The sequence below is a fragment of the Dermacentor silvarum genome, chromosome 1 (genome assembly GCF_013339745.2).
Source record: "Dermacentor silvarum isolate Dsil-2018 chromosome 1, BIME_Dsil_1.4, whole genome shotgun sequence".
Lineage (NCBI taxonomy): Eukaryota > Metazoa > Arthropoda > Arachnida > Ixodida > Ixodidae > Dermacentor > Dermacentor silvarum.
Window position 1 is genome coordinate 327,786,512 of NC_051154.1, and position 15,605 is coordinate 327,802,116.

General features: G+C 45.3%; 1 long non-coding RNA gene across 1 annotated transcript; it reads right to left on the reverse strand.

Moving 5' to 3' along the window:
* Positions 1-268: 268 nt before the first annotated feature.
* On the reverse strand, positions 269-11,298 carry LOC125942291 (uncharacterized). The gene is made up of 3 exons (XR_007464971.1): positions 11,243-11,298; positions 4,279-4,346; positions 269-459 (listed from the first exon to the last, which is right to left on the reverse strand). It is a non-coding gene; the product is annotated as an uncharacterized LOC125942291 (long non-coding RNA).
* Between the last annotated feature and the right edge of the window lie 4,307 nt (positions 11,299-15,605).

Consider the following 15,605-nt stretch of genomic DNA (forward strand, 5'->3'; position numbering starts at 1 on the left):
AATGTCTCCTTTATATGAAATTTGGTTGATGCGAGCCACTAGTTTGGACGTTTTCTATAGCAATATTACATTCAATAGTAAAACGCCCACTACTCTGAGGAGTTATCATTAAGGATGGCACATCAATACAGGTTAAGTGCACTGTTTTGTCGAGCGTAGCAGCACCTTTAGTAGTTGTAACAGTTCAGTGCTACTACATTTGAAAAATTATTTTCATTGGAACAGTATGTTCATATACTTTTCAAGGATGACAAATTTTGTGGTGTCACGGCTGGTCTGGCCTCAGTCCTTCCCTTGGATCGCGACTTGATGGACAAAGTCCCAGCCACGCTTCTGTTCTTAAGCTCATCTGGCATCCAATACATTGTCGACGCCATACGGCAGAACGTAGTCAGACGTAGACCGCAACAATGTCCCCCAAGCAGCCTTTTCTATCCATTGCCCGTATCCAGCATACACCTGCAATATATAATAACACATACATAGCTTGTAGCTCACAGGTTTTATACTGGACGATATACACTATGCATTTTCTCAACTCTACTGTTTTCTGGCATTCTGGCACATTTATTAGTTGTAGTGGGCTGACCTGCATGAGCAGAACTAAATTATACCGTAAAATTTTAACAAATCTTTTAGACACTCCTACACAAAAATCTCTCAAGCATAAATAGCAATCACTAAATTTGTTAAATTGACAATGATCTGCAAGAATATTCACTGCTATCTATAGCTAGATGAACTCACTAACATCTACCTTGACATTGGGTAGCCGAATTTCAAATACATGTGTTGTCTGTACGACCACTCTTTTTTTTTCGTTGATCTGTGCGGTCACTAAATGCAATATAGAAATGTGTACAAGCATTGCGTTCCAAGGACTGCATGATTACATAATTATGTCATCAACATTAATGTACACATTCAAAAAAAAACCTTCACACAAGTGACATGGCTGAATAAACGTACACTCGCCAACTGAAGAACACACGTAGCACGCCTGCCTGGCAGTCCTGGCAAGGAATTTTGTAGATGATGCCGGGATATTTTTCTTTTTCGAGGCAGTCTTTGACTCGGACGAGTTGTTGTTTTAGCTTGCTTGAAGGGACGTGGCAGATTTGTACAACATATTCTTTGAAAATTCTTGACATTGACTCGCTCATGCCTCGTGCATAGGGGAGAGCCGCCCGTTTCCTTGTTCTCATCGGCCTGATAGGGGGTTCAGCGACACGCTTTTCTTCAGTCTTTATAAACTGGCCGTGGTAGCCATTACTGACCAAATCCTGCGTCACTCTCTTCAACTCAGCTCTGCGTGCATCAGTAGTCGAGGACAATCGGAATGTACGGGTGAACAGTGTAGAGGCAACAAATCGTTTGTGTCCAACGGGATGGGCCGAATCAAAGTGCAGATATTTCCCTGTGTGGGTAGGCTTCCGATAAACGCTTGTAGAAAAGCCGGATGCAGTACGCATGACTTCAACGTCAAGGAAAGCCAGGCGACCATTAACTTCTTCTTCAATGGTGAATTCTATTGTGCTTTGGAAAGAGTTCAGGTGCTGCAGAGAAGGTACGACGTCTTTGCGGCGGATGATGGCAAAACAATCGTCGACATACCGCAGGCACAATTTTGGAGCGGGCTGGAACGTCGTGAGGGCTTTATCTTCAAGGGCTTTCCAAAGCACAATAAAATTCACCGTTGAAAAAGAAGTTAATGGTCACCTGGCTTTACTTGACGTTGAAGTCATGCGTACTGCATCCGGCCTTTCAACAAGCGTTTATCGGAAGCCTACCCACACAGGGAAATATGTGCACTTTGATTCGGCCCATCCCGTTGGACACAAATGATCTGTTGCCTCTACACTGTTCACCCGTGCATTCCGATTGTGCTCGACTACTGACGCACGCAGAGCTGAGTTGAGAGTAATGCCGGATTTGGTCAGTAACGGCTACCCTGGCCAGTTTATAAAGACTGAAGAAAAGCGTGCCACTGAACCCCCTATCAAACCGATGAGAACAAGGAAACGGGCGCCTCTCCCCTATGCACGAGGCGTGAACGAGTCAATGTCAAGAGTTTTCAAAGATTATGATGTACAAATCTGCCACGTCCCATCAAGCAAGCTAAAACAACAACTCGTCCGAGTCAAAGACTGCCTCGAAAAAGAAAAATATCCCGGCATCATCTACAAAATTCCATGCCTGGACTGCCAGGCGTGCTACGTAGGCGAGACGGGAAACTTTAAAAGAAGGCTACAGCAGCACCGCAATGATGTAGCCAAAGGACACACGGTTTCCAGCGCCCTAGTAGAGCATCATGAGAAGACTGGTCACAGTATTAACTGGCATTCGGCTTTCATCATCGAAAGAGAGAAGAAATTATCATCGCGATTGCTTCTTGAATCATTTTGCATACTACAATCTACGACTAACACAATAAACCGGACACGGGGCCCCCTCCCTGAGTTGTACGCAAGGGCCTTATGTCTTCCGACGCATATATAATAAAGATCACCATGCATTCGTTCATTTTGAACAAGGCACCCGTAGTGGGTGCCAAAACGTCAATCTGTTGTTTTTGTGTACTTCAGTTGGCGAGTGTACGTTTATTCAGCCATGTTCTTTCCTCGCCAGACGAGTTTTCGTCAAACCCTAGATTTCATCACACAAGTGACCATTACCATATAAAAAGATTAGTCCACCAATTATGTTTTCTAGCGCCGTTTTGGAGACCTGCGTCACTACGAGCGCAGTGCACCATCTAACTTATAGTAGAAGTACAATTTCATTTTCTATAGTTAGTTCTTCTGTGTGGCGACAATTTTTTATGAGCTTGGAATACGCAGTGAAAATGGCCATCTCCACAGGCATCGAGATCGCTTTATGGCGGCTTAGTTAAAGGAGCCATCAAGCTAGTCTCGCACACAGCTGTTTCTTTATGCCCACTGCTGTCATTTCTGCACTCTTAATTTTACTACCACCAGCAAATGCAGATAATCTGCAAACACTTCTCGTACATTTGTATGCATTGAGAGCAAGCATAGTTGTGCTTTCATGGGACAATGTTCTACACAGGAAATTGTGGCAATAGTGTTAAGCAACAATAAACCCAACTAAAGCATTTATGTGAGACAAAAATACCAGAGCAAGCATATTACCAGGGTCAGATTTTCTACTTGGCCACTCCAGCCAACCAAAGTGGCTGCAGTAGAGTGTTGTAAACTGACCCCCTTTTTTATAGTGCTGTACACTGACCCCTTTTCATTTATTTTGGTTTGCCTGGGGTGTAGCAAGCCAATGACAACAGCACCAAAGGGGCGCCATGTGCTCGGCCACTTCCGGAAAGCAACATGCGATCATGATGCTGCGTGGCACAGCTGATTGACATAAGCTGCCTGCATACATAATTTATAAGAGGAAGCCACTGCCGGCTTAAGAAGCCTTTCCCAGAAATGCTGCCACACAGGCAAATGCGAACAGGCGGATGACGAGTGCCACGTTTGACTAGTGGATTAGGATCACATGGCAACGTCATCCAAGAACTGTCTCCTTGTCCTTAATATGTACTGTGGGCACCTTACTGACAGCATGAAGGCTGTGCTTTCCCAAGCTTGAATGGACATCGCTATTATACCAGGTGGCATGACGGACCAGCCTCAGTCACTTGACGTCTGTATCAACAAGCATTTTGAGGATGGATTGCCTGCGGAAATACTTCGCGATCTGGCCGAGTCATAAAGCGTATAAGCTAACAGCAACAGGTTGTACTAAATGAACTAACGCAAGTGGCGAGCTGGGTCACTGCAGCATGGGACACACCAGGAAGCTTGATTGCATGCTTTCAAGGAGTGCAGCATCTAAAGTGCACTAAATGGCACCAAAAATTGTCTGCTCTTTTATGCTGACAATGATAAGAAGGTAAGCAACAAGGCTAGCAGCAACGACAACACTGCATGGGCTGGGACGGGTCGTGACTAATAAATGCTGTTCGCGTTTTGTGTCTGTTGCCCTAACTTGTCCGGCTTACATTCAAGAAAAACACTTTTTTCACCGGCTTCAGACCTTCAGGTGCTGGCTTAGGAGTGAGACCAGCCTAGATTTTAATAAATATGGTAATCGGCCATAAATCTAGTTCGTGGATCATACACAGCTACTTACATTCATAAAGGAAAAACAAATGGGACATAACTCAGTTTCTTTCCCCACTCTGAAATGTATGAGCCCTTTCAACGAGTAAATGTAACATCGATCCTTAAAAAACAGTTCTATGACTTTTAAAGTTACCTTTCCGTCATCTCTTGAGGATCCGATGACAACATCGATGGCCTCTCCAGTGAATATGTCCATGTCAGCTACAAAAGAAAATGTACAACTTTTCCCTTGAATTGCCTGGTCTCATAAAAGGTAAGAATTTAAGGCTTCAAAAGCAATATAGGAGTCCCATGCTATCGAAAGAGCATAATGTAACCATTACACATTGCCGGGGTATATAAACCAAAAATGTCTGTCAGGAACATTATGTGGGACATACCACACACTGGTACCTTGCAAACATGACCTGTACAATGACGCTGCAGTAATACATAGGTAATTATTTCTGCCTACACTCAAGGGACTCGGGTACAGTCAAGCCTCGTTAACACGTATCCGCTTAATGTGTAATTGCAGTTTAAATGTAGTCGCGAAGATTCCCCCACCCAGCCTCCATTGAACCCCATGCCTGACCGCTTAAGCCATGGTCACACATTTGCCATCAAATGGTTATTGCATACTATTTTCTTTCTAGTTCTACACGCACAGGCACAAATTCGGCAAAATTTCGTGTGCGGAGAGGTTCGATTGTCGAGTTGCGACACCCGGACAACAGCTGCCAGCGATAGGGACCTAAACACATGGCCATCATGACGCATTTCCTGCTCATACAGCTGTTGCCGAATGCAGCGCACAGGAGCATGGCTTTCGAGATTGGCTTCTGGTAACGCAAAAAGCTGCCGGTAGGAGGTGTGAACTCACTGTCGCCGCCGAATCCAATCCAATTCAAGTAGTAATCGCGCAGAAGCACATTTTGTTGCGATACATTCTTATGTACGCTCCATTTCTGCCGTGGTCCTCGCTTTAAGGTTTCGTATAAAGTCCAAACACGCTAACATCGTCGCCGCGTGCCATACGCTGTATGTGTGAGTGAAAGCTTGCAAGTGTCAGCCAACGTTTGCTGCTCAATCCAATCTCACGCGCGCGAGGGAGAAAGGCGGGGCAGAAGCATGCTTCTGACGCGCGTGAGGCACAGCGGAGGAGGCGAGAAAGTGGGGGGTGTTTAGCGGCGGCGGCACGTTTGCCTATCTTGAAGCAATCTGCGACATAGAGAAAGTGCGCGTCCGCACGGGCTTCGTCTTCAAAGCAATCTGCAATGTGAATAAAGTGCAACTAGTGCTGGTAGCTTCATTTGCGCTGTGCTTTCAACCTTTAGTTCGTAATGACGGCACGAAGGTCAATTCACTAGCTGCTCTTGCTGCACCTCCTCACTCCAGCGTTGGGACATCCGAGTTTCCACGGTCATCGAGAGAGATGTGTTCATGTTTAACTGTGCACGCTTTAAACCGTGCTTGTTCACTTAGTTGGTAAGCGATTGTTTAAAACTTTATATGACTGATAAAACTACTATCCTTAGTTCATATAGTTGTCTACTAATTTGAAATCGCAATCGATGCTTCGCCTATCGGGTGAAACTGACATTTTTTTTTCTTCATTCCGCCAGTGTGCTTGCGGTCGCGGTGTTGTCGTAGTATTCTATTTGAAAGATGCCGTCATCGCAGCAAGTGAAGATATTTCTGGGGTTTTACGTGCCAAAACCAGTTCCGATTATGAGGTACACCGTAGTGGAGGGCTCCGGATTAATTTTGACCCCCTGGGGTTCTTTAACGTGCGCTACAAGGCAAGCACACGGGCATGGCGAAATGCGGCTGCCGAGGCCGGGATTCGATACCGCAACCTCGTGCTCAGCAGCGCAACGCCTTAGCTAACTGAGCAACCACGACGGGTGGCAAGTGAAGATAACCAATTTCTTGCTGCCTACCCAAAAATAAAGCCAGTCCGAGAGTGTATGTTTGAGAGCATCGCGACATAGTTCTTTTCCGGCCAGTAAGTAGCTGCTGAAGTGACATTGGCTGCTAATCCGTAGATCATTTAGTGCATACCTAAACACCATTAACGGCCGACTACGTATTAACGAGGTTTGACTCTATGAATAGCAATCATCAAAAGCAATGACTGTGAAAAAACAATCTAAGTACAATGTTTGAACTGCCATACAAGCAGCCAAACAGAACCACTACATGTAACACAAATCAAGGAACACTGTGGCTTTGCTTTGTACAACCCTATTTATAAAATAATCTATAATATCATAGAGTGAGGTTTTTCCAAAGGTAAGGTGCAGGACACCAGGCACATGCTGCAACTGTGTCATGCACTGGCAGCAAAGCCTAACGATGCGTGATCAAAATGTTTCCGAGTTGTTCGATGCCCGGCATACCAGAAATGGTGCTTGACTATAAATTTTATGAACAGTCAAGAGTGTGAACTGCATTTCAAAAAGATCTTCCCAAGAAAAATTTACTCCGTGCCTATAAATTTTCTACTAAAAGGCAAAATACGGTCCAAGATAAAAGTTGTCAAAAATAAGTTTTTCGCACAGAATTATGAATTGAACCATTTAATTAGTGTTCCTTTGAATTTGTTCTGCAGTTTCAAAAATAGGTGCATTTGCTAAAAAGTTAAGTTATAAAATCGATTCCTTTTCTGGAATAATTTGTCTTAAGCAAAAAAAAAGTTATGACTGCTCTGCACTGTCTTCACTGCACTGCATACAACAGCATGCACAGAACTGGCGATACAGTGTCTGAGCTCTTTCGGTTATGGACTGAATATGGCACGTGGGCCCTCAGCAAGGGCCCACGTGCCATTATGTTAGCTAAAGATAGGGTGATGCATTCTCTATATATGTATTGTTACTGGGTGCACATTGTATTTGGATGTACTGCACACTTAAGATATCTGGGTTCAGCATGTGACACAAGTACTGTTTGTTCTCAAAACAGCATTAAATATTTCAAACAGAGAGTCTTGATCCTGCTGAGCAGAAAATATGACGCAAATTCTAAACCACTACATGTAAGGCAGTGTTTATATGAATGTCAGACTTCTTTCTATGGAATCGTGCATGCTTTGAGTGGTCAAAGTTGCAATATCAGCTTGTCCAGACGCAAATGTACTAAGCCAAACTGGCTCAGACCTGAAAGGGCATATTTGTCAGAGGGACATTTCACCACTTTGAACCCTCACCACCCTCTTATATTCTTGCTGGGCTCACATTCTGCTTGCAGATTCAACAGGTTCAACTGGCTAAGTACCCGTAACATTAATAGCCCGACTGTAAGCATGACACCCTGCCACGACTTAGCGCTCTCACCACACAGGAAAGCACCGCGGCATTGTACTGCCAGTTCTGTGTGAAGCATCGCATGCAGTGTAATGAGAAACATTACACGGACTACACATTGGGGGTGTGCAAACAGTGACTTTTGACACCAAGTCGAATACGAATCGAATAGCATCAATACTTCTTTTTGGGCGAATTGGTACATCTTGAAACTTCGGGTAACAGCGCAAAACAGACGACCACAAGAAGGAAGACACGTACAGTCAACCACAAAAGTTTGCGGACCACGCGAGCGCGTGGCCAAGAGCCTCTTCGCGACCCTTCCGCTACGTCACCAGCGATCGACAGCAGCGCTACGTTGAAGACGCATCCCTCCTTAAATCTATGGCCTGTCTATTTTCGCACTGTGCGCAAATATTTTCTACCTATCTCTTTCAACGTGACGCGCTCTTTGTTAGCCAGGGCTACTTGCTTATATTTTGAGAGCAGAATATCAGTACAAGTAATCAGACAGCGTATTCTTCGGCTGTTATCAGTTCTATTTTCGCGTAGCCACGCTGTTGTTTTTTTTTCGTGAGTGCGTGAGTGAGCGGTGAGGCAGCCATGGGACACAGATGCTTAGTCAGTAGGCAGAATTTTTCCGTTCCTCCCCCATCGCTAAGTGACAGTAGCGGCCGGGATTTGATCGCCTGCGCCCAGGTTTTGCTGCGCAAAGCCCGAACCACCGCGCTGCTATAGTGGTGACATTTAGAAAAATAAGAAATAATCGGGTGTGATGACTCTTTTTATAACCCTTTGCGACACGGCGTCCTCGTTTGGGGACTCGAACTTCGGAGGCGCGTCCCACGCCACGTGTTTCTTCAAATGACCTAAAACTCAGTGTGCACATTCGTGTCCGCTTCCTGATGGGACAACTAGCGGTCAGTTAACTTCATTGTCCTGCGTATTGCTGCAGATGATCACTTTGCTGGAGACACTACCATGTTAGACAATCGTTCGACGTGCCGCGTTCCAAGACCAACGTCAAGAGTATTTTTTTTCTCCGGTCGACACGAATACAACCGAAAAAGCAAGTGTGCATGCGTTTCGGGCCTAATAGTTGATTCTTTTTATGCAAGCATTGAAGCTGACGGATTTCAGAATAATTAGATAATGAGTTATACGCTAATTAATTTTTTTTACTGAAACTCGCACAAAACAGCACATTGATTCGTCTTCTTTCTTGGAATGTAATAGTGAGCGTCTTGAAATGATGCCATGCGCATTTGACGCATTTGCAGACAGTGCATCATAATTCGTGTCTGAAGGGGATGAATTTATTCACAAGACATTTACAGAAGTGTCATGAAACATAGGTCTCTCAATGATCTAGTAGGAAGTGAAATGTCCGCCGTTTTCTAGCACCTTATTGATGCGTGTGGGCATCGACTCGTACAAAGATTCAGTAATCTCCGGTCGACCGCGCAGGCTTTCCCATTCTTGTGCGATCGCTTGCCACAGCGTATCGGCCGTGCGGCCGCGGTTGGCTCGTGTGGACAGCCGTTTCTTCAACATGCCCCAGACATTTTCTATGGGATTCAAGTCGGCGCCACATGGAGGCCACTCAAGCTGGCAAACAGCATGTTCTTCTAGCAATGACTGGACGATACGTGCTTTATGGATCGGGCTGCGGTCGTGTTGAAAAAAATAGCAGCCGTCGCTGAAGGGACCGTCCAGCGCATACGGAACGAGGTGTCTAGTGATGACGTCGCAGTACCGTGACGCAGTGAAGGGCCCTTCCAGACGCACAAGGGGACCAAGGCCATCTTTGCTGATTGCTCCCCACACGCTCACGGAACACCGTCCACTGGATAGAACACTCTGTGTGTAATTAGGCAGATATCTGCAAGAAATAGCATACAACTGGGTTCCAGCGGCGCGTCTAAAAATGTTGTGATTCCTCTTGCGTATGAACTTTATAATGCTGTATAGAGTTGCAATAGAAAACGTGCAAACATCATTAGATAGTACTGAAAGACCCACTGGCAGCTTTTAATTAGCTTCAGAGTAAGTAGTACTATGAAACAATCGTTAATGTTTTCAACATAATACCACTACAGAAAAATCTCGTAATGTCCAAAAGCTCATTTTACGTGAAACATGTTGTGATGCAGAATTAGCTTCGTGAATTAACTGCCAATACACTGTAAACACACCTGCAGTTTAGTGGACGCCAAACCCGCTTCCGTTGGTCCCAGCGCGTGGAAAAAGTTGACTCGTCGCTAAAGATGACATCGCCCCATTTCTCTGTTGTCCAATCTTTCATTGCTGTAGCGAACATGAGTCATTCTTGTAGCTGGCTGTCTGAGAGGCAGGGCTTCTGTGCTGCTACGAAAGACTGCAGGCCAAGCTCACTCAGCCTTCTTCTTACAGTCTCAGACGATACCGTGAGCGAGAGCGCTTCTCGGATATCCTCTGCACTTTGAAAAGGATCAGCCACGATGGCGGCCGTAATCAGGCGGTCCTCTTCCTCAGTCGTGGCCCTTGGACGCCCACTGCGCTCCATATCTGTGAATCTGTCATCGTCGCGGAAAGCTTGAATAATCCTATTCACGTCAGTCCGGCTCCTGTTGGTTCGGCGGCAGATTTCGCGCTGAGGTATTCCCTCTATAAATAAACGCACAATGTGCCTTCTTTCGTCAAGTGGAACACGCAGCGGCATCTTTCCAAATAGGGAATCACCACGTGGCCTGAAGCAAGTCTACTACGTTTTCAGCGACTGATGCGAAGATGCGCCTATGTGTGAAAGAAAATTTTCTATGCATCCGCTTTTTCTTTATTTTTGATGACAGTGAAACACCTCCCTACCCTTTCTCTCAAGACGCAGAAGCAGCAACACTCATTGGACCAAGATGCTGCCAACCAAAGTGCGCCAGTAAACGTCGCGTAAAAAAATCGTCGCAGCGCTTCGTGAAACTTATCTACCCACTGGCACACCAGTCGACAAAGGTTGCAGTGATTGCTCCGATACTGCTATCAAGCCAGATATGTGGCGGTCTTATCGCAGACAGCGCTCTGCGTCAACACAACGAACTAACAATGTCATGCACAGGAATAAAAAATTAACAGGCAGGCGAGTACCAAGAGGGCTCATATCCGGGAGAGCGCCCCTGTCGCCGCTAGGTGGCGTACCGCTAGGTGGCGCGGATAGGCAGTCTGGCACGCGCTCGCGTGGTCCGCAAACTTTTGTGGTTGACTGTACGTACAAGCGCTGTGTGTCAGCGCTTGTGTGACAGCGCTTGTGTGTACGTGTCTCCCTTCTTGTGGTCGTCTGTTTTGAGCTGTTACCCAAAGAATCGAATAGCGCCAGAGCAAATCGAACCGAATAGTTTTAGAATAGTTTGTGAATTGAACACTCGTTATCACAATTAATGTAAAACGGTGTTCACATTCTATTAGCATGTTTCTGTCATTATATAGTACATTATGAAGCGTTTATTAAATGCAGAAATGGAGCATTATCTTCACATGCACAGGACTCTGCAGAGTGCAAATCATCGCTGTATAGCCTGTAAAGTATGGCTACCAAAGCGGCGTAGCCTGCTCTACTATGCAAGTTCTTATGCTTTGCCTATACTATGCCCGCGGGGGTGAGAATTGACTATACTTTTGCTCCTATTTGGGCATAGCTGACGTTTTGATATACTTGAAATCATTAATAAAATATTCACATTTACAAATAGTGACTATTTGATTCGATTCATTATTTAAAAGTTGCGAATTTTAGCACACCCCTAACTACAATTAAGGTGAAACAAAACATTTTCCTACCAAAGTCTTTCGGCATCATGCTTTTCATATGGCTACATAAGCCATCTTCAGGCACTGAAAAATGAAAGGTGAAATCGGTTTTACAATATTGTAAAATGTACCATTTCTCAAATGTTTAGAAGGCATTTTTTCTCTTAAAAAGGGAAACCATACCACCTATATCCTTTATGTTTGTATATACTATATAATAATATTTATGTGTCCATGTTCCGTTTATGTTGCTTCACAGATACTTTCGAATTTGAGAAAAAGCACTCCGCATGAAAATGTAGCCTTTACCAGTTGGTCTTTGGCAGCTTTTTCTGGTAAACTGTTAGGTTCTGTTAAAAACAAAATTCAGTTGCATGCTTTTGAATGGCGTGCCCACCATATCTATTTCGTCAAGAAAAAAAAGTGAAATATACAACCCGCATCGATCTCGTGAAATTTCTGACATGACCGGGCATGAATCAATGTTAGCATGAGTAGGCGTCAGTGACATCATAAGAGCAAATGCGAAAAAGTGCAAACGGTTTCAAATCTATGATGATGAGTGCCTATAGGCTCAAATGAATGGACCTTTTTCCAATTCAGCTATGCGCATGCGCATGCCCCAGCTGCATTCCATGCCGCGGTGCCATAATGGCAGGGCAGGTGTGCGAAGTGAGTGCGTGAACCCTTACATAATCCGCGGCAATTTCCTGAGCTTGAGTTGCTGATCAATAATTTTTCTTGTGTTCTGGGCAAGAATATTGGTTAAAGGAAACACTTAGCTGTTCGTGGGAAAGACTGCGAGCACTTTTGTCGATGAAAAAGACTCTGTGAACTAACGCTCGAGGGATAGGCGCAGCGTTTGCGACAAATCTAATGCAGGCACTTTCTGTACCGTCGATTGCACAAACCGGCGCGGAATGGTGAACATTGTACTGGAGTGGAGAGCACGGTCAAATAAAAAAAATACCCCATGTTATCAGTGAGTTATCACGCAATTCTTGCTGAGTGAGGTAAGCCTGCGTTCTGGTAACAGCATGACGCTAGCGCTGTGATTATTGCACTTCTCGCCCTACGACCGACTCGGAAGTCACGGCGATGTTTTAATCTACGGGTATGTATACCGCACGGATTTTACCATTGGCTTAAGAATGGGCTACCGCATGCAAGCGGAAATAGCTGTACGGTTACGTGGGGCCAAACGAAAAGAAGAATCTCGCCACACAGCCGATCAGAATGCATCGTGCGAGGCCAAAGCGACACACCCGCGGTGCCGCATTATACAAAACTTGAGTCTTACTTTTTGCAGGCAAATGAAGCTTTACGCACCTGACAAAACAACGTGTTGCATCCACTTACATTCTGCTTACCCCCCGTACTGTGTTGCGTCCACTTAGTCCCCAGTACCATCCATATACGATACATATCTCGATATAAAACAACACTTGCCCTGCAGTACACTCGTAGTACGTGTGCAGAAGTTTTGCATGTTGTTCATCATGGTGAGCTGCTTGCATGCCCGCTCTTGAGGGCAAGCACGTATGCACATGCATGCGTCTGTTGACCGCCCCCTTCAAGTCGAGCCACTCAAAACGACGGTCGAGTTTATCCTGAAGAAAGTCCTTCCGCGGCGCGTTTGACGCTCACATGCCTTCGCCAGTTGAGTCAAAGTACTGACCAAGCTGCTGAAGAACAAAAGCCGGCGCATCTCTCAAATCTTGGTTACAAATGGCCTGCACATCGCATCAGCATGCTGCCATTGCGTCGGTAAATGTAAAATGTGTTATTGCTACATGTGAGCAAATACACGCGCGCTAGAGCACGACAATGAGAAGCTACTTCAGAAACACAAACGACAGAAGGAAAAAAATCAGGGACAGCCGTCGCAAGAGACTGCTTGGTCAAACGCTACCATGCCTTGCGTAGAGGCGAGAAGCGGCGGAAGCGTGTGTGTCTTGCCCGTCAAATTTAGTTGAAGTGGCGGCCGCTAGAGGTGTGGCTTACTGTAAAAAGGTCCATTTGTAAGGTAGTGGCAGTGAGTAAGCACTGCTGAGCATCGACGAATATCAGTGAGTGTGAAGTACTGCACAACTAGCAAAAATTGGTGCTTGAAAATGAACAGTGCTGTACAAAAAATATACTCTTCAAATGCTCCTGTGACAAAGGTGCCATAGAGGCCATGGCAGTTATAATTCCTGTAACATTTACACAATAATATGAACACAGACATGGAAGTGCAATTTGAAGTCACAGAAAGCCACACACAAATGTCTTCGTGCACAAATATGCACTACATTGTGTCCACTGCAGAGCTCACTTCCTTTGCAAAGAGATGCAATGCTCTTGTAAGGCCTTCAACAAGCCTTAAGTATAAACCGCATGCATGCGATCTTGCGCGCGACAGCGACAAGTGACGTGACGGAGATGGCTGTCGCGTTCGCTCATCGCCTACAAGTCGTACCACACGCGAGCGATGACTTTGAGCGCTGTCTCCCCGGTGTTGCTGGTATGAGGGCAGCAAATACGTGCCGTAACTGGTGTGACGCATGCTCTATTAGTTTAACTTGATGCGTTTTACTGTAAAGAGCACCATAAATGTTTCTTAAGGTCTTGCACTAGGTTCTTACCTTTGTGCGTATCAAAATTGAGTCATTCGCTTGTTCCGTGTGACAATCGGTTGTACTTGACTGATGTACATCCTGTTCTGGCTTCGCGCTATTGGCTAGTCGCTCCGGGCGACGAATTGTAGATTTCCAGAACCGAGCGATCAAGCGACAAGAACGAGCGATCAGTTTGCGCGACGGCTTGTTACGTCGCTCAAAGCCGTCGCTCATCGCCGTCGCGCACACAATCGCTCTCATGCGGTTTGGGCTTGGGTAAAAAATGCTAGCATGTAGCACCATTTTTTTATATAAAGCACAGCCACATGACATAAATAAGTAACAACATATAAATCTAAAATCGTGTCAACTTTCAGTTGTCATACCTTTCTTTTGGTGCTCTTCTTGCTCTTTTCTTAGGACAATACAGGCTTCCTGAGCCTTTTCGACGTGTGCAGCACCATTTCTTCAGTTTCTGCATTGCATTTAACAAAGCATTACAAAGCTGACACTGCCGACAGGCAGTAATGTTAGGTGATAAACATTCAAGTGTCATAATAACAAATCAGGCCAGAATATCAGTTACTCTGGTCTCCCCCTGGCATTACTCTCGTTTCATCCTTTCATGAATGCAAAGCATTTGCAAGCGTGGCTCTCACGTCCACTACACGACAGATACCCGTTCATGCAGCAGACAGGTTCTCATGTGGCATATGTTTTTCCATCAGACTAAATATGGAGCCGCTTAACATTTACGCCCAAAATTATGTGTCCAAAACTAAAATTCTGCTGCTAACTGCCAAAAGCACACATTTGCGCCGATGGCCCCTCCTGCGAAGCAGTGTCTACCTTGAGCGTCCGCGGCAGTGCGTGCTGCACCCCCTCCCATTTCATAACGCCGACACTTCCAGACATATCGCAGACTGCCCGAGACTCTAATCAAAGGAGAGATACGTCTCGAGCAGCCAGGCCTAAACCCCAAAGTCACGCTACGAGATTGCGCCGGACATTTGCTTACTGCACAATGAGCGGGACAAAGCACATGCCGGTGAAGATTAAATCGTTCGAAATGTTAGTCGTATAAACATTTAAGGTGTGCTTATTAACGAATGAGTAGAACTTACCAGCCATGTGCAGCACTCTGTCGCATCGCCGTTCCACCACACGTCGTAGAGGACAATTGGATCGAAATCCACGACATTCTCTGGGTTAAAGTTTTGCACTGCGGTGTGCCTGACAACCGCAGTGGTCATGTCCACTTCATATTCAACGAATACAAGCATCTCGAGCTTAACACAGTGCAATGCAATCGTTCTCGCTAAGATGACAGCTGTGGCTATGACCGTGGACTCTATGGATGCGGATTGGCATGCGACTTCGACTGCCACCACTGCATCACCCAAACCAAACCAAAACAGAAAAGAAAAATACTACTAAAGCAATGCCGTACAACAGTAGTGGGTGGAAGCATGGACGAAGGAAAAAAACCTTTTTCTTAAGTTTTTTCCTTCCTCCATGGGTGGAAGGCACAAAGTTGTACAGTTGTACAGAAGCTTAATGATAAGAAATGTTGAGAACTGCATTAGGCTTAAGCATTCTTAAAATGACATCCCAACTCATGAGAGTAATTATGAATTTGACATCGATCGTTTGTGTGTTTTGTATACGTGGTCAATGAACACGATTGTTGGCGTTCATTCATTTTGCCCACCGCGTCCATGTAGAGGGGCAAGATCAGATTTCTCTGAGTGCAATAAAAAAATTTTCAGCGCACGCAAACTCGCACAACACAG